This window comes from Balaenoptera physalus, assembly GCF_965194825.1.
Source record: "Balaenoptera physalus genome assembly, chromosome: 15".
Lineage (NCBI taxonomy): Eukaryota > Metazoa > Chordata > Mammalia > Artiodactyla > Balaenopteridae > Balaenoptera > Balaenoptera physalus.
Window position 1 is genome coordinate 40127332 of NC_138894.1, and position 17942 is coordinate 40145273.

The 17942-nt window shown below is 43.2% G+C and overlaps 1 long non-coding RNA gene across 2 annotated transcripts in view; it reads left to right on the forward strand.

The window, feature by feature from the left end:
• Positions 1–16641, forward strand: part of LOC309643707 — a 35520-nt gene extending 18879 nt beyond the window's left edge. Inside the window, exons 3-5 of one of the 2 annotated variants that reach the window (XR_014254012.1) lie at positions 159–231; positions 4455–6290; positions 6804–16641. This is a non-coding gene — a long non-coding RNA (uncharacterized lncRNA). Of the gene's footprint in view, positions 1–158; positions 232–4454 lie in introns of both variants that reach the window. The other variant, XR_014254011.1, reaches the window with a different exon arrangement.
• The last annotated feature ends 1301 nt before the right edge of the window (positions 16642–17942 follow it).

Sequence of the window (17942 nt, forward strand, 5' to 3'; positions counted from 1 at the left end):
AACTTCTGAAATTTCTTCCTCAGTTGCACTTCCTTCCCTCCTGACAAATACCTCCTGTCAATTTGTATACACACCCCTTGGTTGTGGCTTCCCCAAACTGCCCCAAGGCTCTGTGCCTGCATAGTTTAAACAGATGTGTGTCATGGTTTTTCCTACAGATAACGACAAGTCTGCAAAGGGAGTGTGTGCTCTTTCTGTACGAAGTCTTTCCAGACACCCACCCAGACCCAGGTATTCCATCCTGCCCGTGGGTCCCCTCTCTGGTTGATGCCACCAAGGTTGTGGTGTAATTCTGGGCAATCACTTCAAGAGCCTATTGTTGGGCGTCCACTGTGGGCAAAGTGCTCCCCAAGGTGTGTGTGTGTTTGGGGAGGGGGGGACAAAGTCAATTAAACCGTCCAGTGCGGGAAAGCGAGATGTTCACAAATATCCCTGGGGGTGAGGAAGTTGGCGGGGGTTTGGGGGTGTGTGAAGCAGGAGCCTGGAGGGCAGGGCAGGGACACTTTTGACTGGAAAGATCCTAGGAGGCTGCCTGGAGGAGGAGGCATTTCTGGTGGTCCTTGAAGGTTGACCAGAAGGCTGCCGGGACAGGGTTTGTGTGACAGTGGGAGGTGCAGAGTGGGAAGGCCCCTGCACACAATGATGTGTGGGTCAGGCTCAGGGGAGGGGAGGGAGGTGTGGATAGGGAAGGGAGGAAGAGGGCACGAAGGCTGTTAGCCAAGACAGGTGAGAGGGAATCAGGACGTTGGTGGTGGGACTGCAAAGGCAAGGGACGGTGACCCTTAGTGTCCTCCTCTATGAATGAGTGGGGCATCAGACTGGATCCGTGGGGTGGAGAGGGCAAGGGAGATGGGACCGTCCCACCCCAGTTCATTTGAGCATACCCGCTTTTACCTGTTCTAGACTCTGCATTTTGGCAATGGACTCATTCAAACCAAAGATTCTGTTGCTTAAAAAAATACACTGAAAATCACCAGGCAGCATGTCTGCTAAGGCTCCTCCCGTCTCTAAATGTATCCCACACTTCTCGGTAACCTCAACTTCCTGATGTTTTCCGGGTATTTTCTTATGATTCTCAAGCATTTGGCCTTTGTCCATACTCAGTGACAAGCTTCTAGAAGGCAGGGAGCTTCTATACGCTTTGATTGTTGTTAAAACACCCAGTAGGGGTGTGAACACAGGCCTTCCATAACTGCCGCTGGGGTGCTGCCGCCGGTGTTCTGAGCAGGCTTCTGAGTTCCCACTGTTTCCTCTCTCTGAAAACTGGCCAGTGGGCGCCTAAAGGGTTTGATGAAAATGACACTGAACTGGGCAGGAGACCTGGGTTAAAATTCTGCCTGCCATTCCCTAGCCCTGGGACTGGGGCCATTCACACAGAGTCTCTTGTTCTTGGTTTCGTTTTCAGTGAAATAAGGGAGCTTTTTTTAAAAGCCATGTTTCCCAAATGTGACCACAGAGAACTAGGATGACTACAGGGTGTCCAGACACATTATGAAGACATAATGTCGTGTATATATGTAATTTATTATTAAAGTGTTACTGAGTTCATAGTGCCTGTTAATGGCAAATGTAATAAAGACTAACGTTTATTAAATGCTTGCCGGTTGTGAATTATGGTGAGTGCCTGCCTCAGGTTGGACTTTCAAGTCCAGAGAAGAGAATTTGTATGCAGGAGACTCATGTAGGGTTTCTCTGAGAATGGAAGAAGCAGGGCAGAGGAAGAGAAGAAACCAAGCAGGGGTGTGATTTTAGGTGAAGCCCCAGTCTCAGCCTGATTGCGTGGGGGGCTCTGGAGTGTAAGTTACATTGTGGAGTTTGTCCTCACTGATGGCAAGGGAAATGGGCTTTCGTATACCGACCCCGGTCCATTGCGGGCTCAGGGTCACCTGAGTGGGGTGATGGTGGTGTTGGGGGCTGTGAATTCCCAGGTACTTCTGGCTTTTTGTGTCACACCACAGAGCAGCCTTGGTAGCCTTCAAACAGTTTTCTGACAAGAGTTAGAAAGAAGATGAAGGGAAAAAGACCCAAGAAACCATGTGAATGCTCTGGTGGTCCTGGTGGAGTGTTCACAGGACCTGCTTGCTCATTCTCAGCTCACTCAAACTGACAAAAGAAATGTTCACATATTGAGATATAGGGAAGTCATTCTGGCTTATCCATGAATTAACCTGAATTTTACGCTAACTAAAATAGCCTGTTTATGGCCTATCAAACACACATTGTACATGTGCTTTAATTATTAGAGAAAAGCACACACTGACCAAAAGTAAAGAATATCCATGTTAAAAATAAAGATTAAATGCCTCTCTTCCTGGGACGCCAATGCTGGTACTCCTTTAATGATAAGACACCCTCCGCAGGTGCAAGGCCATGCTGACTTGCTATGTACATGCTGGTCTGTTCTTTTTTTTTTTTTTAAACCTTGAAGAAATGTATCCCTGACTTTAATGTTCTTTGCTCTGACAAGGTATAAAACTGTGCTGGAAACCATGCTTCTCTGGGACAGTTTCTCTGAGTAATCTGGGAAGTGGGCATCCGGGCTAGCCCTCAGTTTGGCTCAAGTAAACCTCTTTTCTATTGTTATTCTTGATTGTTTATTGATTATTTTTGTTGACAAATCCTTCCAACAACCTTGGGAAGTAAGTATTATTGTCTCCATTTTACAGGAAACTGAGGCACAGAGAAGTTAACAAACTTGCCTATGGTCACACAGCTAGTAAGTGGCAGACCCAAGATTCAAAGCAAGAAGCCCATGCTTTTACCACCATACTGCATGGTGCTTCCCCGAATACAGCAGCTGTCATGTGTGTAATCAAGAATGTTTGGGGAAAGAGTGAACAAGATATTGGAGGGTCTGTGTGGCAGTCTAACATTCGATGACATCATGAGCTCTTGCCTGTTTGTGCTCTGATTTCAAAGCAATTTCAGGGGCAATTTGGATTTCAATTATTTTCCGTCTTAACAATCATTCTGACTGAAGCAATTTAAATCAAAATCATAAAGGTCCAACCGTAGTTGGTTAATAGCTACGAAAACAATGGCCAGAGGTGAAAGATTTTTAAAGAACTACAAGGCATTTCTGTTGGCAGAATAATTGAGACATGGCTGTTTGGGCAGGAAGCAAGGTGATCTAGATTTCTAGTTTCAGTAAAATTACTTAACTGACAGCATATGGTTCCCAATCACTGTAGCAGACCAGGGAGGTGTCTTTTAAGTGGGGAACATGTGGAATGGTGCAAGATGGAAGATTCCTTAATATGGCAAAACGAAAAGCTTGTCTTCTAGTCACTGTTAAATTCTTGGCATTAATTGTCTCTTCCCCCCTGTAATCCTGTGTTCATGAGGATAGTGACACAAAGTTCCCATCATGGGCCGCTTTGAGACTTCCATGGGTGGTGAAGCACTCTACACCTGTGCCGTGTGCAATACAGTCAATTGTTGAGGGCGCTCGGGAGGTCTTGACCTAGACTCACAGTGGTTCTCAATCAGGGACAGTATCCTTGCCCTCCCCAAGGGTTCTTGGAAATATGGGAGGAATCACAGTGAATAGGTTGTCTCATGGTGAGTGTATGTGAGCTACTGGAATTTAGTTCCCAGGGGACTAGTGGTGTTAAATATCCTGCAATGCACGGGACAGGCCCACTTGAGGAAGAAGTCTCACTCTGAATGCTAATGACACCAACACTGAGAAACTCTGGGAGAAGTGATTTGAAGAAAGTGAATCATCTTCAAGTATGAGACACCATGGCCTCTGAAATGACTTACACTTTTCCATGTACCTCTGGAAGACCACATGTGAAATTAGATGGAGACCAAGCATCTCAGCAGTTAAGGCTGCTCAGGATGGACTTGCCTTTGTCTTTGGTAGTGAGCTCCCCATCACTGGAGGTATTCAAGAAGAGGCCTGTTGACCTCATGGAAGGGATAGTGTGAAAGGGATATCCAGCCTGAAGAAAAGGACGGATTAGATGATCTCTGAGAGGTATCCTACTACCAAGATACAACGTTTCTTCTTATGGTTTATTCTCAGAATTCCAGGTGAGGCTTGGGAAGAAAGGAGTTAAAACTGAAAATCCCCCTGCATATGTGTGAGGTCTAGTCTGAGAAACAATGCTGGACTGAAAGAACATGAGTCTAGTATTAAGAGATAAAGGAAAAAGCACGTCGTGTTGGAAAGACCTCTGGGTGAGGAGTCAGCCAGCCCTGATTCCTGTCTACACTGGGATCTCGCTGGTGAGTGTGGTGCTGGGCTCATCACATTTTCTCTGCATCTGTCAGGTGATGGCTCTCAGTGGTTCAAAGCTCAGAATCTGTGATTCTATAGTTTAGGGGTAGACCGTGTTCTTTTTCTTTTTTTAAGATTTTTTTTTTTTTAATGTGGACCATTTAAAAAGTCTTTATTGAATTTGTTACAATGTTGCTTCTGTTTTATGTTTTGGTTTTTTGGCCACAAGGCAAATGGGATCTTAGCGCCCCGACCAGGGATCGAACCTGCACCCCCTTCATTGGAAGGTGAAGTCTTAACCACTGGACCACCAGGGAAGTCCTCTAGACCATGTTCTTTGACATAATTCTACCGTGGCCTTAGGTAAGTACTTTATGATTCTTTCCCAATATGTGAAATAAAAATAATCTCTATTTTTCTTTTTCTAATTCACAAGGAAATAGAATCAAGTAAGCTTGATGGCCAGAATACCTACCTTAAAAGTAGAAAGGACGGTAACATAAGTGTCATTTTGAGATTTTCCTTCTCTAACACCACCTAAATGTTCTAGTAACAGTGGGTAAATGGGTCTCACTAAGTTGTTTGCATCCTTCACAAATCCTTGATACCCTTCTTTTTGGAGTCCCGTGCTTCATCATAGCGAACATATTCTCACATCCTCATTAAATAAATTCACATATAACAGTATGTTTTTTATTCTGATAAAATGTTTTATAAGCATTTAATTAAATTATACTGAGTTTCATATTTTGGAGATGATTAATTTGTTTTTTTCTGCATCTCAAACCTTCTTGGTAGGCCCTTTAAAAGCTCAGAGCTACTTGTCACTGTAACTAATAATACTTCGTAAATGTCTTTAGAGAAAAGACTTAGGTCAATTGGTAGAAAGAAAAAATTCCCTTCTCAGAGCCTCCCTCTATGCTCCAATAGGCTAGTCCTTTTATTTATTTATGTTTTATAGCATTTTAAAAAATATCTATTTACTTATTTGGCTGTGCCGGGTCTTAGTTGTGGCACGTGGGATCTTTGTTGCCATGTGTGGGATCTTTTAGTTGCGGCATTCAGGATCTTTAGTTGCGGCATGGGGATCTTTTAGTTGTGGCATGTGGGATCTAGTTCCCTGACCAGGGATTGAACCCAGGCCCCCGGAACTGGGAGTGTGGAGTCTTAACCACTGGACCACCAGGGAAGTCCCGGTTAGCACTTTTAGGTCAAGATGGATCTGGGCACAGGAAAGGGGGACATGGGGAGGCCATTGGTAATGGCCAAATGCCTGCAGCTAATTTGTAGGTACCTGTGAAAAGTAGTGAATGTGCGTGCATGTGTGTGTGTGTGGTAGTGAGAGTGACAGATGAGGGCCCTGAGGGGTAAAGGGTTATGAGAGAAAGGACAGCACAGGGTCAATGGTAGGGCATGGTAAGCAGAGTTCTGAGATGGCTCTCAAAATACCCACCTCCTGGAGTATGCAGCCTGTATAATCCCTCTCCTCCTGCCCCCATTTGAGTGTGTGAACATGATGAGATTTCACTCCTGTGGTTAGTTTATATCATATGGCAAAGGTGAATGGGTTTTGTAGATTTAATTAAGGTCCTTAATCAGCTGACTTTACATTATCAAAGGGGAGATGATCCTGGGTGGGCCTGATCTAATCAGGTGAACACTTTAAAAGGCGGTCTGGAGGTCAGAGATGGAAGACGTTAGAGACACTCTCCTGTTGGCCTTTGTTATGGACTGAATGCTTGTGCCCCACGCCTCTCCCCAGTTGTATGTTGAAGCCTTGACCCTTAATATGATGGTTTTAGAGCTAGGGTCTTTGGGAGGTCATTAGGGTTAGAAGAGGTTGTGAGGGTGGGGCCCTCATGATGAGATTAGTGCCCTTATAAGTAGAGGCACCAGAGAGCTTTCTCTCTGTCTCTCTCTCTCCCTACCCTCCCCCCACCCCGAGCACATGCATGTGCAAAGGTCACGTGAGCCCACAGTGAGGAGGTGGCTGTCTGCAACCCAGCTGGAGAGCCCTCACCAGAACCTGACCATGCTGGCACCCTGATCTCGGACCTCCAGCACTGTGAGAAAATAACTTTCTGTTGTTTAAGCCACCCAGTCTGTGGTATTTTGTTATGGTAACCTGAGTAGATTCATTTAGCCTTGAACAAGCAAACGACCATGTTATCAGAGGGCCATGCAGCAGAACCAGCAGGTCTTTAGAGGCTGAGAGCCTCAGTTCTACAAATGCAGGGGGCTGAATTCTGCCAACAACCAGCGAGCTTGGACAGGAACCCTGAGGTCCAGCTGAAAATGCAACCTTGTGAGATCCTGGGCAGAGAACCTAGCTAAGCCATGCCCGGGCTCCTGACCCATGGAACGGTCAGATAATAAATGGGTGTGGTTTGAAGCCACTAAGTGTGTGGTGATTTGTCGCATAGCATAGAAGACTGAGGCATACTGCCTGTTGGAGGGCTGCCTTTGCTCAGGACAAGACAAAGTTGGAGGGGTGGTAACCTGTTTTCCCTCACTTTCCTTCTTAGTGTCACTCAGCTGAAATTTTGCACCTATATGATTCACAATATGTTTCTCTCAGAAAAAGCGAGGAGAGTCTCTGCATTGACTTCAGTATTAAAGGTCCAGCTAACCACGGACTCCATGTGTGATGGAATTTCTGTGCTGAAGCACTTTGCAAGTTTTCCTTGGAAGGTAGCTCAGGATGGATTTAAGAGAATGAGAAGCTTTTATCGGCCATGGCTTCAAGGAAAGAAGCAGTGCCATAGGAGACCAATAATTCCTTTCCGGATAATATTTCCAATTCTTCTCTCCTGTTGCTGACAGTTGCTCTTTATTTGTTCTCAAATGAATTCTACCAGTCGGCCTGCAGCTGGAAGTGTGTTTGGTCACCAGGAGGTTGTCTGCCCTGCATTCCTCCTGGAGAGATGAAAAAACTGGGAACTCACCCTGTTACTCTCGAGTTTCCTGCCTTTTTTGACTCAGCATTAAGTGGAAAGAAAGTTGAGTTTTGATAGAAAAAAAATCTCTCGGACTCTCTCCCCTTTCAGGTTAGAGGAAGAAAATGCATCCACAAGCTGGAGCCCTGGTGGGTGTGAATTGCACAGTTTCGAGGAAACTTGATATTTTGTCTTTCACATCATGTTGCACTTGATTAAGGGCCGTTTCATCCTGCTGATGGAGTCTCTTTCCCCCATGACCCAGGTCCCCTCCATAATCCCTCTCTCAAAGCCTTTTCCTTTTCATTATGCGGTCGTAATTATTTCTCTGTTGAGCACATAACCTAACACCTCTCGGTGCACAGTGCCAAGGTTTGAAACCATAATAAGTGGAATGCTCACCTTTGAAGCCATTACTTCAATCATTAGAACAAAGTTTATTCCTCAAGAGGACATTAACATTTGAAAATGTGTCAACCAGAGTAAGAAATTCATCACGATCACGGACGACCTGCCAACTGGTTAAAATGCAATATTCCGATTTTCCTGGATTTTTCCAACGATCTAACATCTGACATTAGTTTACGTTTTTAAGTTGTCTTTGTTCAATTCCTGGTAAGTTGTTTGTGAAGGTCAAAGAAGTTGATTTTTAAACACCAAACTAGGAAAGAAATGCAGCCAGAAGAAGGCAAAAGGATCCACTGAGCGTATTAGGGCTGATGGGAGAGACTTCCCAGTCCAGGAAGCCATTTCCATCCTAGTGGGACTCAAAGCCGACAATGGCCTCTGCGTTTGGGCACCTATTATCTTAAACAAAAATGAGTCTGGTTGCTGTGCTGACTTTCTTAGAAGACTTTAATGAGATTATCTCTGAAGTTCAATTGGTAAGGAGTAAAGGACAAATATTCCACTTTTGCCTAGCAAAAAGCCACATTTCATCATTAATAGCATTGAAACCATTAGTTGAAAACATCTAGCAAAAAAGCGTAGGTTGGAAAGTAGAAATATAAATTCCCCGGGAGCTGGAACGTGGGGGTTAGTAATACGTTAACCCAGTGATTTTCTGGATGGTCCTTGTCAACAAAGTAGCACCACTTCTTTCTAAAGCTCAGGGAGGGAACCAGCAAAGTGAAATGGTGCAATTAGAGTGATCTTAACCATTCACCCTGCAGCTTCGGGGATGTATTCGAAATGGGGAATATTTTTGGTTGGGTATTCCACAGCTCCTCGCCTGTGGATCCAAATCTCTTCCTGTTATCTAATGCTGCATGACGAATCACCCAAACTTCAGTGGCTTGAAACAATAATATTTATTTTGCTTATGAATTTGGGCAGTGGGGACTGTTGGGAAGTCAACAGGGGTAGCTTGAAGGCTGGGGTTAGAATCATCTGAAGGTCATTCACTCCAATATCTGGGGATTAATCCTGGGAAGATTAAAACAGCGGGGGCTAGCACAGTTGGAGTTCCTTGGGCATCTTTCTGTTTCCATGTGTCCCCTCCAGCTTGGTGGCTTCAGTGTAGTCAGCCTTCTTATAGGTCAGCTCAGCATCCCAAGGTCTATGTTCTAAGAAAGAGCTAGGCTATGGTCAACAATACTACACTGTACACTTAAACTTTTGTTAAGAGGGTAGCTCTCATGTTGTGTTCTTATCACAATAAAATAAAATTAAAAAAGAGAGAGAGAGAGTGCCAGGGAGAAGCTCTATCACCATTTGTGACCCAGTCTTGGAAGATATGCTGCATCACTTCCTCTGCCTTCTGTTTGTTAGATGCGAGTTGCTAAGCTGGCCCACATCCAAGGGCGGTGGAATTCCACTCCACTTTTGATGATGTCAAAGAATTTGCAGACATATTTTAAAAGCACTGCAAATCACTAAAATGTTTTCGAGCATCTCTGCCAGCATCTCTGTAGGCACAGTTGGTGATAAAGAGACACATGAGCCACGGCTCCACCCTCATCTAGGTGCATCTCAGCCTGGATATAAGGTCATACCAAGTAAGATGACAGCAGAATAGGAAAAAATTATGAAACACATATAGGGACATTTTCTCTAAAAGAGATTAATTACTGAACAAAGTCAAAGACAGAGCTAGGAAACCTGAGGCTCTTGAGATGATTTCTCACTGGGCTGAGGAGGTCTGGGAAGGTAGCTGTGACCTTGGAAGCTGCAAGTAGTAGTACATTTACAAAACACTTTCACATGCTGTGTAGTCACATGGTAAGTGCATTTAATTTATATGCCGACTTTAAACCTAACCCTCTCCTAGGATGAGACCTGTGGTGCAGGGCATGAGAGGTAGGTAGCTTCATGGCACTATGGAGACCCTGACAGGAAGTGCCAGCTTGGAAAGACAGGAAGTGGGGGACAAGTTCTTTTCTATGCTTTCAAAAAACTATGTGCCCATGGGTCTGACCAAGCCAGGTGTAGATTCACAGCCAGCAAATATTCATTTAAAAAAATTTTTTTAATGTTTTTTTTAATTGAAGTACAGTTGATTTACAATGTTGTGTTAATTTCTGCTGTACAGCAAAGTGATTCAGATATATATATATCTGTATCTGTACATATATATATACATTCTTTTTCATATTCTTTTCCATTATGTTCATCACAGGATAATGAATATAGTTCCCTGTGCTATACAGTAGGACCTTCTTGTCTATCCATCCTATATAGAATAGTTTGCATCTGCTAACCTCAAACTCCCAGTCCTTCCCTCCCCCACCCCCCCTCCCTCTTGGCAACCACAAGTCTGTTCTCTATGTCTGTGAGTCTGTTTCTGTATTGTAGATAAGTTCATCTGTGTCATATTTTAGATGCCATGTATAAGTGATATCATATGATATTTGTCTTTCTCTGTCTGACTTACTTCATTTAGTATGATAATCTCTAGTTCCATCCATGTTACTGCAAATGGCATTATTTTGTTCTTTTTTATGGCTGAGTAGTATTCCATTGTATATATGTACCACATCTTCTTTATCCATTCATCTGTTGATGGACATTTAGGTTGTTTCCATGTCAAAGCCAGCAAATATTGATCAAAGTGCTGTGCCCTATGCTAGATGTTTTTACATACATTTTATCATTTAATCATCAGAACAGCAAACAGATATATTAACATGTAATAAAGTTTCAGAGACTTAATTTTAAGGAAGAATGGAGTAAATACTGCAGGCAAGCAGGAAAGCTTTAGGAAACCTAATTCTCATTTACCCTAGGGCAATAGTCCTCAATTCTTAGTTGGGGTGATTTTGTACCCTCCTGGGGGACGTTTGGCAATGTCTGGAGACATTTTTGGTTGTCACAACTGTGAGGGCGGGCGAGGGGGAAGAAAGGGAGGTTTCTATGGGCATCTAGTGGGCAGAGGTCAGGTTGCTGCTAAATGTTCTACAATGCACAGGGCAGTACCCCACAACAAAGCATTATCTGGTCCCAAATGTCAATAGAAATGAGAAAACCTGACCTAGAGATTTGATAGTATCTAAAAAGCAGATTACTATAAATACTCATGAAAACTCACTCCTTCATCTACATATAAACTTTGCTTTTATTTTCTTAAATTTAGCTGTTTTTCAACTCTTAGGGTGCAAAGAATAACTGTTCAGAGCTACATACATAAGACCATGTATGATATGCTCAGTGAATGTTTTAAGAGTTTTCCCAAGAGTAATTTCCTCGAGATTTTTGCCTAATTGATCCGAGGACCTCACTTATGTTTACAGTAGCCCTGGGAGTTAGCCAGGGCAGAGTATAGTATCTCCATTTCATTGATGAAGAAACTGTGACTTGAAGAGAAAAAAATGACTTGCTTAAGATCCTCACAGCTGGTAAATAATTAAGCTTGGATCTCTCTCTTTTTATTCCGCTGTTCTTTCAATTCATCTACACATGGGTATTCAATAATTTAACTGACATTTGTCCAGGCCCTGTGTTATGTATTGTATACCCCCAAATGAATAAGATGGTGACCCTGTCAGAGTGAGAGAGAAAGATTATTCCATAATGGCCATTCAACATTCTTTTACATGACCGTGAAATGAGAACAGGATACTATAAAAAGGAACATCTAGAAAACCAGAAAAAGGTTTTAGAAATAAAAATATTATAGCAGAAATAAAAACTTTACTAGAATGGTAAATTTGAGGAAATCTTCCAGAAGATAGAAGAAAAAGACAAGGAAATAGAAAAGAGAGGAGAAAAAGAAAGACAATGAGAGAAGTACACAGAATGACCAACATCCAACTAATGGAAGTCTCCGAAAAAAATTTCTGACATGCTCTAATCTGGACAGGCTGCCCTCCAGACCAGCTGCCCACATGCCATCTTGGAATCACTCTCCAACATCATTCTGGGGATTCTTGGCTTCGTTCCCGTGTAGACAGAGGGAACAGCTTGAGGGAAAGCTTGGGGGTTAAAAGGAGCACGGCAAATTTGAGGAACAGAAAAAAGTCAATGTGACTGGCTTAAAGGACTACACAGAGAGAGGGGAGCACGAGATCTGAGTAGATACACAAGCAGAGCCAGGTCATACAATGCTGAGTAGGCTGTGATAAGAATATCTGATTTTATTCTAATAACAAGTGTATATCATAGAAGAGGTTTAGGCAGTGACAAAGGAATGACATGATATTTATGTTTAAAAGAAAACTCACTGTGTACTATTTCAGTGGTCTGTTTGGGTGCTGATGCTGTGTAGACTTCAGTAGAGGCATTGAGTTAGAAGAGTGTGTACCCAAGAGGTACTAAGAAGGAAGACTCAACAGGACTTGGTGATTTAGGGGATGTGGCCGATGAGGGAGAGGGAAGTGTCATGACTTGTGTGATACCTACCTCTCCTGTTTTGTGATTTTCTCAGGAAGTACTGCTTCCAGGATGCAGATGGTTAGGGATGGTGGGTGATTTGGTTCATTCAGAGCTGGGGTTCTGCCAGCCAGGTGGAATGGGATGAAGGCAGCAAAGGACTGGGAGAATTTACCAGGGATTAATTATAATGATAGACTATGAATTCCAGGATAAACTAAGAAAGACATGAAAGCAGAGAGAATTGACAGAAAGTGGAAAGGTATTCTCCAGTCTTCCGTAGGGAAGGACTGTTATTGTGGGGATACTTGAGCAAGTAACTTGAAGGGATTGGAATGTTTGAATTAATAATTTGGAGTAACGCAGAGTTCAGGGTGCGATTGAGGGAGGTGCTGGCTGAGCTGGGGAGAAGAGAAGGTGACTGGAAATGATAGCAAGACACTGGGGTGCTGCATAGGGCTGTGCAGAATGTGCAATTAACAACTCCAGGGGGCACCATTCCCATAGGCTACAATGTTCGTTATGCCCCTGGAGTTGGGCAATGTGGCAGCTGCACCAGGGGATGAAAACAGAGGATGTTGGATAAAAATTACACATGGGTGTTGAAGTCACCAGGAAAGATGGCAATAATTGGGCGGAGAAGGATACTGTGAGCCAGATGTGTAGATGAGAGTAAAGGGGAGGAGGTGGCAGGCAGGTGAGAAGGCCTTGTCCTCAAAGGAGCAGGGATCTTGGCTGGAGGGCAGAGCAGTAACTGCCTAGAAGTGGCATTGGGAATAAGGTTACCTTCTGACAATGCGATTTGAGGGGAATGAGAAGATAAAGATTCTCATTCGGTTGTGCTCAGTGGACAGCTGACTCTCAATATAGAAAAGGGGTGGAAGGAACTTTCTGAGACAAAACGAAATGTGAGCATTTGCTGATCTTGACGTAAGAGCTTCAGAGACCACAGTGGAAGGGTTTGATAAGGAGGGGAGGAACAGGGGCTTGGACGTGGGGCAAGGAAATACAGAGCATCCCGGGGATATTAGTAATGCAGAGGAGAGGTTATGGAGAGGGGAGTGTACGTCGGGAGCTGATAAATGAGAGTAGTGGACAGTACCCAGGGGATGGTGGGCCTTGGGCCAATAAAGAGAGGTCTTGGCACCAGACTAGGGGTGGTGACAGCTCAGCAAGAGCTGAGGCCCTTGGAGGTATAAGGTGCTCCCCAGTTCTGAACATAAGTATACTGGGGTAATGAAAGGACAGCTTCTTAGCTCAGGCAGTTAGGTAACAGTGCCAGCTAAATCATAAAAATGGTCCCTGTTCCTTCCAATGCAGAAAAATGTCCCCTCCCCCGATTTATCAGCCATATGGCTCTGATTCTCTTAGCATTTACACAACCTTGTAATGCTAACCTTTTGCTGTTTATTTGTTTACCCAACTAGAATGGAAACATCTTGAGGGCAGGAAATATACCTTTTGACATTCTCAGGGCCTGGTATGGCACCCAGTAGATATTTGTGGGTTGGTTGGTATCCTGACATCCTGTGTTTTCTAACCCCTACTCAGTTCTATTAGTCAGAAACCTCTAAGCTGCAAGTGACAGAAACCTAACTCAAACTAATGTAAGCTACAAGGTCACTGAAAGGTTATCACTGGAACCCCATCTTGCCTTCTCCCTGCCTTCTATTGTCTCTAATTTCTACATGTTGATTCATTCTTTTTTTTTTTTTTTTTTTGGAGGAAGGCAGAGGGAGATCTTTTTTTTTTTTTTTAATATTTATTTATTTGGTTGTGTCGGGTCTTAGTTGCGGCAGGTGGGCTCCTTAGCTGTGGCATGCATGTGGGATCTAGTCCCCAGATCAGGGGTCGAACCCAGGCCCCCTGCACTGGGACTGTGGAGTCTTAACCACTGCGCCACCAGGGAAGTCCCCTACGTTGATTCATTCTTGCTTTAATTCTTTTCTGCTTGTAGCAAAGATAGCTAGCTCTGGGCAGCTCAACTCCAGATTTACTTTGCTCTCACATTTTCTGATCAATCTCAGAGAAAAACGAGGATGTGTGTTTCCTGAAAGCTCTGGTTCCACTCCTTGGATGACTATGATTGGTCAGATTTGGGCTGTGGTCCCTCCTCTGAAACACTCTGTGGCCAGGGCTTGGGGTGCTCTGGATCTTGTCATCACACCTGTGATGGGAGAATCAGGGCTGGGTGGTAGCCAGCCCATCAGACCAGACGGTCAGTGCTCACAGGGGAAGCACAGCAGGCATTTACTGCGACAGCTGACTCAGCAGTGAAGGAGAGGCGACTTGGGGGGGTCTCAAAGGAGGGAGTGTAAGGCAAGGAATGAAAGGGAAGGAATCTGCTCTTTTACTGAATACCCACTGACTACTAAGCAGTAGGATCTTTACAGGTTCTGATCTCATTTGATCCTCCCAACTGTTCAGTAAGGCAAGTAGGATAATTTCAAGTTTAAAGAAGAGGAATCAAAGCTTGGATAGGTTAGGTTGAAGATGAAGATAGGATTCTAATCCAGGATATCTGACTTCAAAGGCCCCGTGCTTTCCTTTAACCCGGGTTTCTCAGTTTCAGCACTATTGACATTTAGGACCAGGAAGTCTTTGCAGGGAAGGCTGTCTTGTACACTGCACGATGGTTAGCAGGACCCCTGGCCTCTACCCACCAGGTGCCAGTAGCACCCCCCACCCAGTTGTGACAACCAGCGATGTCTCCAGACATTGCCAAATGGCCCTCGGGGGGGCAAAATTGTCCCAGTTGAGAACCAGTGTTCTAAACCATGCACCTGAGCTAATTCGAAGTTGTACTGCCTAAAAATCCATGACCTGCGATTGGGAAACACCATTGGAGTTCATGTCTTTACATTTTCACATGCTTTTGTGTGTTTTAGGAAACTGTAGCACTCACATGAGTGATCTCTGAAATCCAGTCGGAGACAGTAAATGGTTTGTACTATAACGTAATTCTGGGTGTCATTGGCTTATGGAAATGTGTCTTCATTTGGAACTCCCTTCCAGGAATCAGTTGCAGAATCAGACAGAGCTTCTAATATTAAGTAAAGAGAAAAGGTGGTGAGTTGCAAAGTTGCAAAGTTCTGCTCTGACACAGTCTAGGTAAAAATCAAAGTGGGGACGGGCTGTGCTGTAAGTGTCCCCAGGAGCCACTTGGCATGTGTACCAGGTTCTGTTTCTGAGAGCAGCGAGGCCGCCCTGTCTGTGTGGAGAGAGGGTAGCTAGCAGGGCCTGGGTGAGCAGAGCCTGGAAGAGGAACTTGGCATGGCCCCTGCTGACTTCATCCCGCCTGCCAGTCTGAGCCGATCTGTAAGACTGTGTTTGGTGCCAGGGACCGGCTGGGAAAGGGGAAGTAAATTCAAACAAAAGAATGCCCCTGAAGTGTCTGAAAAGAGGCTTTTAGCACCATTCTTTCAGTGCTCTCAACCAGACGGAAGGTGCAAAAATTTAAAAAGCAGCCACAATCACTTTGGAGAACGGTTTTGTGGATCCAACACAGTGATATTATCACATCTATTTGTTGGACAAAGGACTTCATTGTATCACAAAATAAAACATGTTTCTCCTTCCAGTTCCTGCTTTGTGACATGTCTTCAAAAATGAGCTTACAAAGGAGCAGCCTGGAAACTTGGCAAAGGTGGTTTTTAGACAAGCGCCTTCCAAAATATCTGATTAAAAGGGTTTTCAGACTGTTTTCCTGGCCTGCTGTGCAATTTGCAAACAATCCCCTTTTTCGGTCAGTTGGGGGTGAGGGATTGATGAAAGTCTTTGAAACTCATTTCTGACATTTATAGACAAACCTCTTCCAAGTTCGTTAGTTTTCAGCAAGGGCAGCAACTGAACAGGCTTGCCATTAATTATGGAGTTCACATCAGGGCCCTCAGACATCCTAGAGGGTCTAGTTCCAGGGTTGTTTTCTGCTCTTTCTCCCTCTCTTCCATTCTGGATCCTTCATGGACATCTTCCAGTGTCCTGGTGAATTCTCATTAATGGTTAAATTCTTTATCTTTAGAGTTTCATCAGATTCTCAGATTTCCCAGACACTGAAACACTCTACATGACCTGAAGATGGAATTAATTCTCCTCCGTAAAACTCTAGTCAAGGAATTCTCCCCAGCCAGGAAATCCAGAGTCAGGATGTAAGGCCAATTTCCCATGAGTGTAAAACTGCATAGCTTATTTCAAGAGGTTACATAGTGTATGACTCCATTTACATAACATTCTCAAAATGACAAAGTAATAGAGATGGGGAGCAGATCAGTGGTTGCCAGGGATTAGGTAAGGGAGGAAGGGTGTGACTTTAAAGGGATTGCATAGAGAATTCCTTTGTAGTGACAGAACAGGTTTATATCTTGATAGCCGTGGTGGTTACACAGGTCTACACATGGAATAAAATGTCACAGGATTATACAAGAACATACATACCAAAAAAAAAAAAAAAAAAAAAAAGAGTGCACACAAAAACTGGTGAAATTTGAAGAAAGTCTGTTGTCCTGTTAATTGTATCGTCCCAATGTTGATTTCCTGGTTGTGAAAATGTGCTATAGATATATAAGATGTCTGCAGAAGCTTGGTGATGGGTACACAGAACCTCCCTGTACTCTTTTTACAAGTTCTCGTGAGTCTATAATTATTTAAAAATAAAAGGTCAAAAGATGAAAAAAACCCCGCCCCAAACGGTATGTCTTTACAGCATCTACCATTGTAGAGATGAGATGTCCCATAGTAGGTGATTAAGAAATGAATGAGATGAATTACTGAATAAACGAAAGATCTTCTGCGTTATATTAATGGAAATTTAAAAGAATCATGACAATAGATGACATTTTTGAGTACTTGATATGTGTCACGCATTGTGCTAAGGATTTTAAGTATTATCTCATTTAATCCTCATAGGAACTTTATGAAAAAAATTGTTCGTTTAAAAGATAATGCTACATATTTGGTAAAAGTGTAAAGAAAAACAAGAAAATTATGCAAGGCCAAAAAGTCAGGATATTAGTGAACACTGATTAGTTGGAAGAGCAATACTGTCATGAGATGGGGAGGTGGGTGTGTGGAGACACGACAGAGGTTATGTGGATATTTGTTGTATCATTAGTTTTATTATTTTATTTTATTTTTTATTGAAGTATAGTTGATTTACAGTGTTGTGTTAGTTTTTGGTATACAGCAAAGTGATTCATGTATATATACATGTATATTTTTTCATATTCTTTTCTATTATGATTTATTACAGGATATTAAATATAGTTCCATGTGCTATACAGTAGATGCTTGTTGTTTATCTATTTTATATATAGTAGTTTGTATCTGGCAATCCCAAACTCCTAATTTATCCCCCCCTTTCCTTTTTGGTAACCATCGGGTTGTTTTCTATGTCTGTAAGTCTGTTTCTATTTTGTAAATAAGTTCATTTGTATCATATTTTATTTAATTATTTAAAAAAATTATTTTATTTTATTTTTGGCTGCGTTGGGTCTTCGTTGCTGTGTGTAGGCTTTCTCTAGTTGCGGTGAGCGGGGGCTACTCTTTGTTGCGGTGTGCGAGCTTCTCATTGCGGTGGCTTCTCTTTTTGTGCATGGGCTCTAGGCGCGCGGGCTGCAGTAGTTGTGGTGTGTGGGCTTAGATGCTCCACGGCACCTGGGATCTTCCCAGACCAGAGCTTGAAGCTGTGTGCCTTGCATTGGCAGGCGGATTCTTAACCATTGCACTACCAGGGAAGCCCCTGTATCATATTTTAGATTCCACATATAATGGTATTTGTCGTTCTCTTTCTGACTTACTTCACTTAGTATGATAATCTCTAGGTCCATCCATGTTGCTGCAAATGGCTTATTTCATTCATATTTATGGCTGAGTAATATTCCATTGTGTGTGTGTGTGTATATATCACATCTTCTTTGTCTATTCATCTGTTGATGGACTTTTAGGTTGCTTCCATGTCTTGGCTATTGTAAATAGTG